This window comes from Chrysochloris asiatica, unplaced genomic scaffold (assembly GCF_000296735.1).
Source record: "Chrysochloris asiatica unplaced genomic scaffold, ChrAsi1.0 scaffold00110, whole genome shotgun sequence".
Lineage (NCBI taxonomy): Eukaryota > Metazoa > Chordata > Mammalia > Afrosoricida > Chrysochloridae > Chrysochloris > Chrysochloris asiatica.
This window is the reverse complement of record NW_006408628.1, coordinates 4,210,051-4,218,004: the sequence shown is the minus strand read 5'-3', so window position 1 is coordinate 4,218,004 and position 7,954 is coordinate 4,210,051. Positions and strand designations below refer to the sequence as shown.

Here is a 7,954-nt window from a genome sequence, read left to right as displayed (position 1 = left end):
CCATGTTAAGATTCTATACACTTTATTTGGTTCCAATGACACAAGGATTCCATGCACATTATTTGCATTAGCATCAAACTGCCCAATCCCCTTGGTGGGCCACATGCACCTCATTTGCATAGTCTCTGGTACTCATTGTTTAGGAAAATAAAAGTAATTACATTAGGTAATTCATTGCACAGTAGATCACTACTACTTCATACCATATACAAAAATAACCTCAAAATGGATCAAAGACCTAAATGTAAGAGCAAAAACTAGAGCATAACAATAAATCTCTATGACCTTGAATTAGGCAATGGATTCTTAGAAATGACACCAAAATGCATAAGCAACAATAGCAACAAGAAAAGATGCACTTCATCAAAATGAAAATCTTGTGCTATAATTGACACCATCAATAAAGTGAAACGATAAGCCACAGAATGGGGACTTTTACCGAAAATATGAAAGAATTCTTACAACTCAAAGACGAAAAGTCAAATATTCCAATAAGAGAATGAACAAAGTAACTGAATAGCCTTTCATCCAAAGAAGATATACAAATGGCCAATAAGCACATGAAGAGATGTTCAATACCAGTGGTTAACAGGGAAATACAAAACAAAACCACAATGAAATACCACTGTACTCCTACTAGAATGTTGAGAATAAAAGATGCAGATAATAACACATGCTGAAAAGAATATGGAGAACTAGAAATCCTTACACACAGCAAGAAGGATTATGAAATGCTTGTGCTTAGGAAAATAGCCTGGCACTTCCTCCAAAGGTTAAACATAGAGTTGCCATACAACACAGCAATTCCACACCTAGTGAGTCATTCAAGAAAAATGAAAATAGTTGTTCACACAAAAATGTATGCATGATTACTTATTATATATAATATTATCCTTTATGGCCAAAATGTGAAGACAAGTCAATGACCAGCAGTGGATGAATAGAAAAAGAAAATGTGATATGTCCAAACAATGAGTTATTATCCAACAATTTTTTTAAAAAGCAAGAAATTTAATGTATATCCTCAAATTATAATAAGGGTACTGACCAACAGCTTCTAAACACTAACCCTTTTTAGCTCTTCTTTGAAATTTGAGACTGTTAGGAGGTACAAGGTTAGGTTGTCCAATTATCCTTTTTTAACCTCGTGGACAAAAGACACTAAGATATCATTATATATTGTATATCAATATATACAACACTTTACATATTTAAAGTGAGCAACTAAGATATCATTATATATTGTGTATCGATATATATAACACTTTACATATTTAAAGTGATCAATTAAAATATCATTATATATTGTGTCTCAATATATTTAACACTTTACATATTTAAAGTGAGCAATTAAAATATTTTTAGTATAGTCACAGAGTTGTACCACCATCCATTATAGAACATTTTCATCACCCTCAAAAAAAAAAAAAAAAACGTACCATTAACAGTTACTCTGAATCCTTCCTCCCACTGCTTCCTGGAAACCACTCATCTATCTACTGTCTCTGTAGATTTGCCTGGTATGGACTTCACACATAAAAGGAATAATATAATTGTGGTCTCTTGTGACTGGCTTCTTTCACTTAGCATGATATTGTCAAGGTTCATCCATGTTGTAGCATGCATCAGAGATTTTTTGGTTTTCTCATTATGTAAATTCACCATTTATTACAGGCTAGAGAGGTTTCAGGTGGTGGAGCTTCTACTGGTCTTTCCGTTCCTTCAGTCTTCTAAGGGCGGACTTTACTGTAACTGCAGAGGTGGTGGTGTAGGTCCAGGCACCACCAGCCACTGTTTTCATACAGGAACCACAGTGCCAGATCCCAACAGCTCATCTCTTCATTTTGGTTTTGCCACAGAAGGAGCAAGTGTACTTGGCACGCTGGCTGATTTCAATTTTCTTCACCATTTTCCTGAGGGAGGCACCATAACGGGTCCCATATTTACCGATGATTCTGACCTTCTTGGTGCGTTGAGCCACCTCACGGTCACCTAGTGCCAAGCCCAGAAAGCATGTATCAGAGTTTTAATGACCAGATTAAACAGGAACATAAATTTGCAATCCCAGAAATCAGTGTCTAGAGAAAGGGTGTTATTCTCTGTTTGCATCTCTCCTTCTCTCTTATTAACTCCCTTTCTCTTTTTCTTATTGTACTATAGATTAAGTGTAAACACAAAAAAAGAAATTATAAAAAATTATAACTTGCAGTCAAAGGGACTAGTGAACAACCACTGAGGTTCAGGTGTTGGAGTTAGCTTGCCCTGGCTTGCAAGAACTGCAAGTGCTCATTTATTTCCAATTCTGTGCTTAATGAAGTCATTTTGATAGCTTGAAATTTTCATGGTAGGAGGATTTGCACCACAAATATTGGCAAATGTTATAAATCTGGGCTTTATTTTCCCTGAAGAGTCAGTTGTTAGACATTTACCATCACACTCCTGGTAGAAGTCTGTCAGTATTAGACAACTAACACAACAAGGTATACATTGTCTGTGAATGCAAACACCACTCAAGTTCAGGCACAATCACCAAGATGAGCACTGTAAGAATGAGTAATACCTCAAGCAACACCCACAACCATAAAGAACACAGTGACTCAGAGTCAAAATGAAAAGAAAATAGAGCAGGTCTTTTAGATAAACAGTAGCAACTTCCAGTTTAAAAGCAAGGTAGATATAGGGGTAATTATAGTAACACTGTACTTGCTAATGGTGTGATTGTTGTTACTAGTTGCCATTCAGTTGCACCAACTCATAGCAGTCCAATGCATAATAGAACAAAACACTGCCCAGTCCTGCACCATTTTCTTGATATTTGGTATGTTTCAATGCATTGTTACAATGGATTGTACTCAATCCATCTCATTGAGGGTTTTCCTCATTTTTATTGACCCTCTACTTATCAAACATGACTTATTTTTCCTGATGATGTGTCTAAAGTAAGAGAGTTCAAATCTAACAATCTTTGTGTCTAAGGAACATTGTAACTGGATTCTTTCTAAGACTGATTTGTTCAAAACACTCTAATTTCCTTGATTTTCTAACCATGACTTTGGATAGTGATAAAATTCAAGGATTTATTTGTCTGTATTCTTCAGGTTTTTCTTTTGCCTCTGATTCACACAGTGGCATCAATCAATGACAATAGCTAATAAGAGAACATTTCTCATAAATTACAAGTAAATGAATGAAGCAATGTTTGCATTAAAAAGAATGATTAAAATGGAGTGAGGGAATCTATTCAAAAAAGATTCTTGGAATGAATGAAATAGAATTAAGTAGGGCAAGCCTAGTATGGTCAAGAATTTCAATGGAAAAAACCCACACCAAAACCCAGTATCAGTGGAGCTGAATTCTGTGTCCTAAAATGCATCATCAGAAACAGCATGGTTTACTCTCTGTGGGTACCCAGCCTCCAGAGGCTTTCCTCACGGAATGGCTACATCTGTTTTAGGAAGCTCTTTGAAGCAAAAGTATATAAACATGTGGGAGCGGCCTAGTATATACACTTCCTTGCTTAAGGAATTGCCAGAGGAAGTAGGGAATCAAGACCCCAAGACAGAGACCATTCAGGCTTCTTGGCTGAGGCAGCAATACCAATTCCAACTTCTCTGATGTTTAACACATCAAGAGAATGGAGGGAAGCAAGGTTGTAGCTGGATTCAATCTTGCTAGTTTCCTGGCCTGATATCAAAGGTTGCTTAGTTGTACTTTTGCATGTGAAAAATTTTAATTTGAGAAAAGGATATGATGGTTCAGTGGAACCTTCCATACAGAAACCTGTCCTCATAAGAAGCCAACATGAAAGTTTAGCAGACCTAATATTGCATCAAATCTTCCAGGTCAGAGATTCTGAGTCTGGAGTACTCAGATTCAAAAACAACAAGGAACATCTTTATTTTCACTAACCTCTAACTGAAATTCTTCATGTCCTTCAATTATGACTATGAGCAACAAATCACAGTGACTATTACTATGACTTTGTCAGTGATAAAGTCACAAATATTTTTAAATCACTTTGCAGCCGTTGCAGATACCTTCCAATACCATTGAGGCGTATCACTATTTTGAAAATATGATAGTTATTAAACTCACCACTATGTCTCATTATTTAAGTATTAACAAAGAAGCACATATATTGCTACTTAAAAATTGGAGATTTAATGTTTTGAAAACTCTATTTTAACATAATATTTTCCCCTTGAAATTCTGTACAATCCTATGAATTTTATTTTAAGCATTTAAAAATGCTATTCTCAGGAAGGGACCATAGCATTAATGGTGCAGATGAAGTTAAAACCTCTGTAGGCAGATAGGGAGAGTCTTAGGGCGGCAGGTTATTCCCAACGGTCCTCCTTTCACATAACTGTTGTTGTTGTTGTTGTTGTTAGGTGCCATCAAGTCGATATCGACCCTTAGCAACCTTGTGCACAGCAGAATGAAGATTCATAGGATTGTACAGAATTTCAAGGAAAATATGATGTTAAAATAGAGTTTTCAAAACATTAAATCGCCAATTTTTAAGTAGCAATATATGTGCTTCTTTGTTAATACTTAAATAATGAGACATAGTGGTGAGTTTAATAAATATCCTCATAACTAGAAGGGAAAAAATAAGAGATAAAAGACAGATCCTACCTCACCCAGATTCAGTTATAATTCATTTGGAGGTTGAAGACCAGGATGATCTATATAATGCTTATATTCTTCAAAAGAAAAACGCAACAATCTAAACCCCCAAGGAGACGGAAAGGGAAAGAAATAGGAATGCCATTTAGAAGTGTGAAACCTTTCATTTTAGATCTGATTAGATAATCCTGTGTCACCAAACTGGAATAGAGGACAATGAATCATCTGAGAGTCAAAGCTGTGAGCAGGAAGCCAAAACAACTAAGGGGTGTTGACTCTGCCCTTACTGTACCTTCTTGTGTGATCTTGGACCAGTTGTACAAACTTTCGTGACTTAGCTTTTCCAGTCTCTTGGCCCCACATTTCATTTGGCTGGCTGTGCAGAAGTCCCAGGATACACAGATTGCTAGAAGAAAAGCCACATTGATGATTGTTTTAAAGGAAAGAGAATGCCAAGGATCTTTTCCAAGTCTACAATGATGACTCTGCCCCTAGTTGTCTGCCCCCACCCTTGGCCTACATTTGTTCCAGGTTTCTCTCTTAGTGCCACTTTCCATTTGCTGACAATGTTCTGTCTGTAGCAATCAGATGAGATTAAAACCTAGCTTTACCTCACAAGGCCATCCGACATGCAGCAACAAGGGCATGGCATTTGTCGCTGCTGTCCTCATCATTCTTACACCTTTGTTTTCCACACTGGGGCCTCTCTTTTCCTCCTAACAAAACCTGCTATCAAACCATCCATTTACACTGGTGTTTCTAAATGTAACACAAGAACTCTCTTTAGAGGAAAAAGTTTCCATTCAGTTCCCTAGAAATAGATGTTCTTCAATTGTCAATTACCATTGTAAAGGGGCTATATGTTGAAATGAGAATACAAAGTTATGTGAAGAACATGCAGTTAAACCTGAGAAAGCCACAACTTACACAAGGTAGAAACCTGTCAGAGAAGGAAAACTTCTATTAAAAGGAGAGATAGACAGAATATAATTAATTTTTATTCATTCTATTTTCACCATGTCAAAGGTAGAAAACTGGCAACACTGTCAAGTTCCACCTCTCATGGGTGTCACTGTACATGAGAATGAAAAACGATTTGTAGACCTTTGTGTGAAAAATGTCAGCATATACATTTTAATCATTGCTTCAGCTATTATTAGTCTTTCAATAGTTTGATAAAGATCAATGTTTTAAACAAATAAATGAAGCTTAGATGTAAGATGTTGTTGTTGTTGTTGTTGTTAAGTGCTGTCAAGTCAGTCTGACCCATAGCAACCCAGTTTAGGGTTTCCAAGGAGCAACCGGTGGGTTTGAACTGCTGACCTTGTGGTTCAAACCAACCTTACAGTCCAGCGCATTAGCCCACAGTGCCACATCGGGTATTATTAGTCTTTCAATTGTTATTTAAATTTTGATCAAGATCAAATTTTTAAACAAACAAATGAAGCTATGATGTGAGACTTTAGACTTTAGGAAATTAACAAGGAGAAGCTGTGACCAAATGTATTCATTCTGGACAATCCTAGAATCACATGATAATGTTAATTAGCATTGTGTCTATACCTAATGTTGGCCTCGATGAACTCTTCAGTTGAAGCAATTCAAGGTAACTTTTAAAATAAGGTCACCATATTGAACTGAAAGAGACAAGAAGCATTCTTGGTGGTGGTGGTTTTTTGTGCCATCCAATTTGTTCAGACTCCTAGGGTTGCTTTATGGGAACAGAAAGCCTCATCCTCATCTTTCTCTCATGGAGCATCTGGTGGATTGTAACTACTGACTTTCTTGTTAGCAGCCCAATATGTAGCCCACTATGCCACCAGGGCTCCTTAGAAGCCTCCTTAGCTGCTCTAAAGATAGACTAATTCCCTCAAGAAAAGAACAAATTCAGTGTTGATCATAAAGATGACTCTTGTGCCAATCGATCTCACACTTAAATGAATTTTGAAGACCATTTTCAATTTATCCATAGAAACTTGGGGAAGACTATCTGAAGTTATTAACAAGAAATAAATCATCATATCCTCTTTTATAAAATTGGCTTGGAAATTTTCCTCAAATAATTGAGATTATCACATTTTTCAATGTGTGTTTCATGAAGATGAGCCTGGTTTCTCTATAAGTCTGTTTCCCTTACGTTTCCATTTTTTTAGGTGTAAACCATATTTTTTTTCTGTAAAGCTAATTTTTATTGATTATATTTTCACCTGCATTCCCCACAGAGAAAATGTGAAGTTAAACGGAGGAGATAAAACCTTTCCAATCATAGCCAAGGACTCCTGGTGTGGCGTTATAGCATCAGCACTGGACTTCCGAACCACAAGGTCAGTGGTTCAAACCCATCAACTGCTCCTCGAAAACCCTATACAACGTCACTATAAGTTGGAACCGACTCGATGGCACTTAACAACAACAACAATCATAGCCAAAGAGAAGAAAAAAGAAAGCCAGATTTAGGGAAACAGGGATTTAGTAAGATAAGACATTTGTTCTGAACAAAATTATTTCTAAGTAGGTTATCACTTGGAAATCTGAGACCCATCCTGATCTACTAAACCTGTATATGGCGTCTGCATACTCAGCTCATCCATACCGAACTGTACTTTTCAAAGTCTGCCTGCATTCCTTATTTTATGTTGAAAGTAAAGCTTTTGTATTCAGCTGTCAGCCAAGCCCGAATCAATTTATTAAGCCCATTCACTATCAGATGGAAATAAATCTGTAAGAATAACAAAAGACTGTGTAGTTTTCATGAGTCAGAGTCACACTTCACATTCAAAAGAACCAACTCCCAGGTGCTCTGATAAACAGAAACTTAGTAGTGACCTTTGTCCTGCAGCCAACCCACCAAACAGCTGAGACTTCTGGGTGGTCTGCCAGCAGCACTACAGGAAAAAGGTAAGGTGGACAAGATATGGATTCCTGTGGCTTTGCACACATCAGAAGATGCATAAGCTGTAGGTAGCACACATGCTCTGTGGCGGAAAAATCCGCTTTCTCAGATGGTGTCAGGATGAAGTTGGTATCATCAAAGTTTGGGTGAAAATGGTCTATGACCACATTCCCTGGGATGTTTACTCTTGCTCACCAGAACCAATTCATTTTTTAAATAAAATTATTTTAGTTGTCAAAGGAGATTTCTGTGGTCTGTCTAAATTTGCATTTCGAAAATATTTTGGATTTAAAAACTCACCCCTCCCCCAGAATGTATTAACTTACATTCACACATTTTTTTTTTTCCTCCAAACACCTGAAAGGTAAAACATTACTTTTCCTAATTCTTTATTTGGACTCCTAGTGTGGCACAGTAGAATCAGCACTGGAC

The 7,954-nt window shown here is 36.8% G+C and overlaps 1 pseudogene; it reads right to left on the bottom strand.

The window, feature by feature from the left end:
* Positions 1–1,702: 1,702 nt before the first annotated feature.
* Positions 1,703–7,220, bottom strand: LOC102820794 (annotated as a pseudogene).
* Between the last annotated feature and the right edge of the window lie 734 nt (positions 7,221–7,954).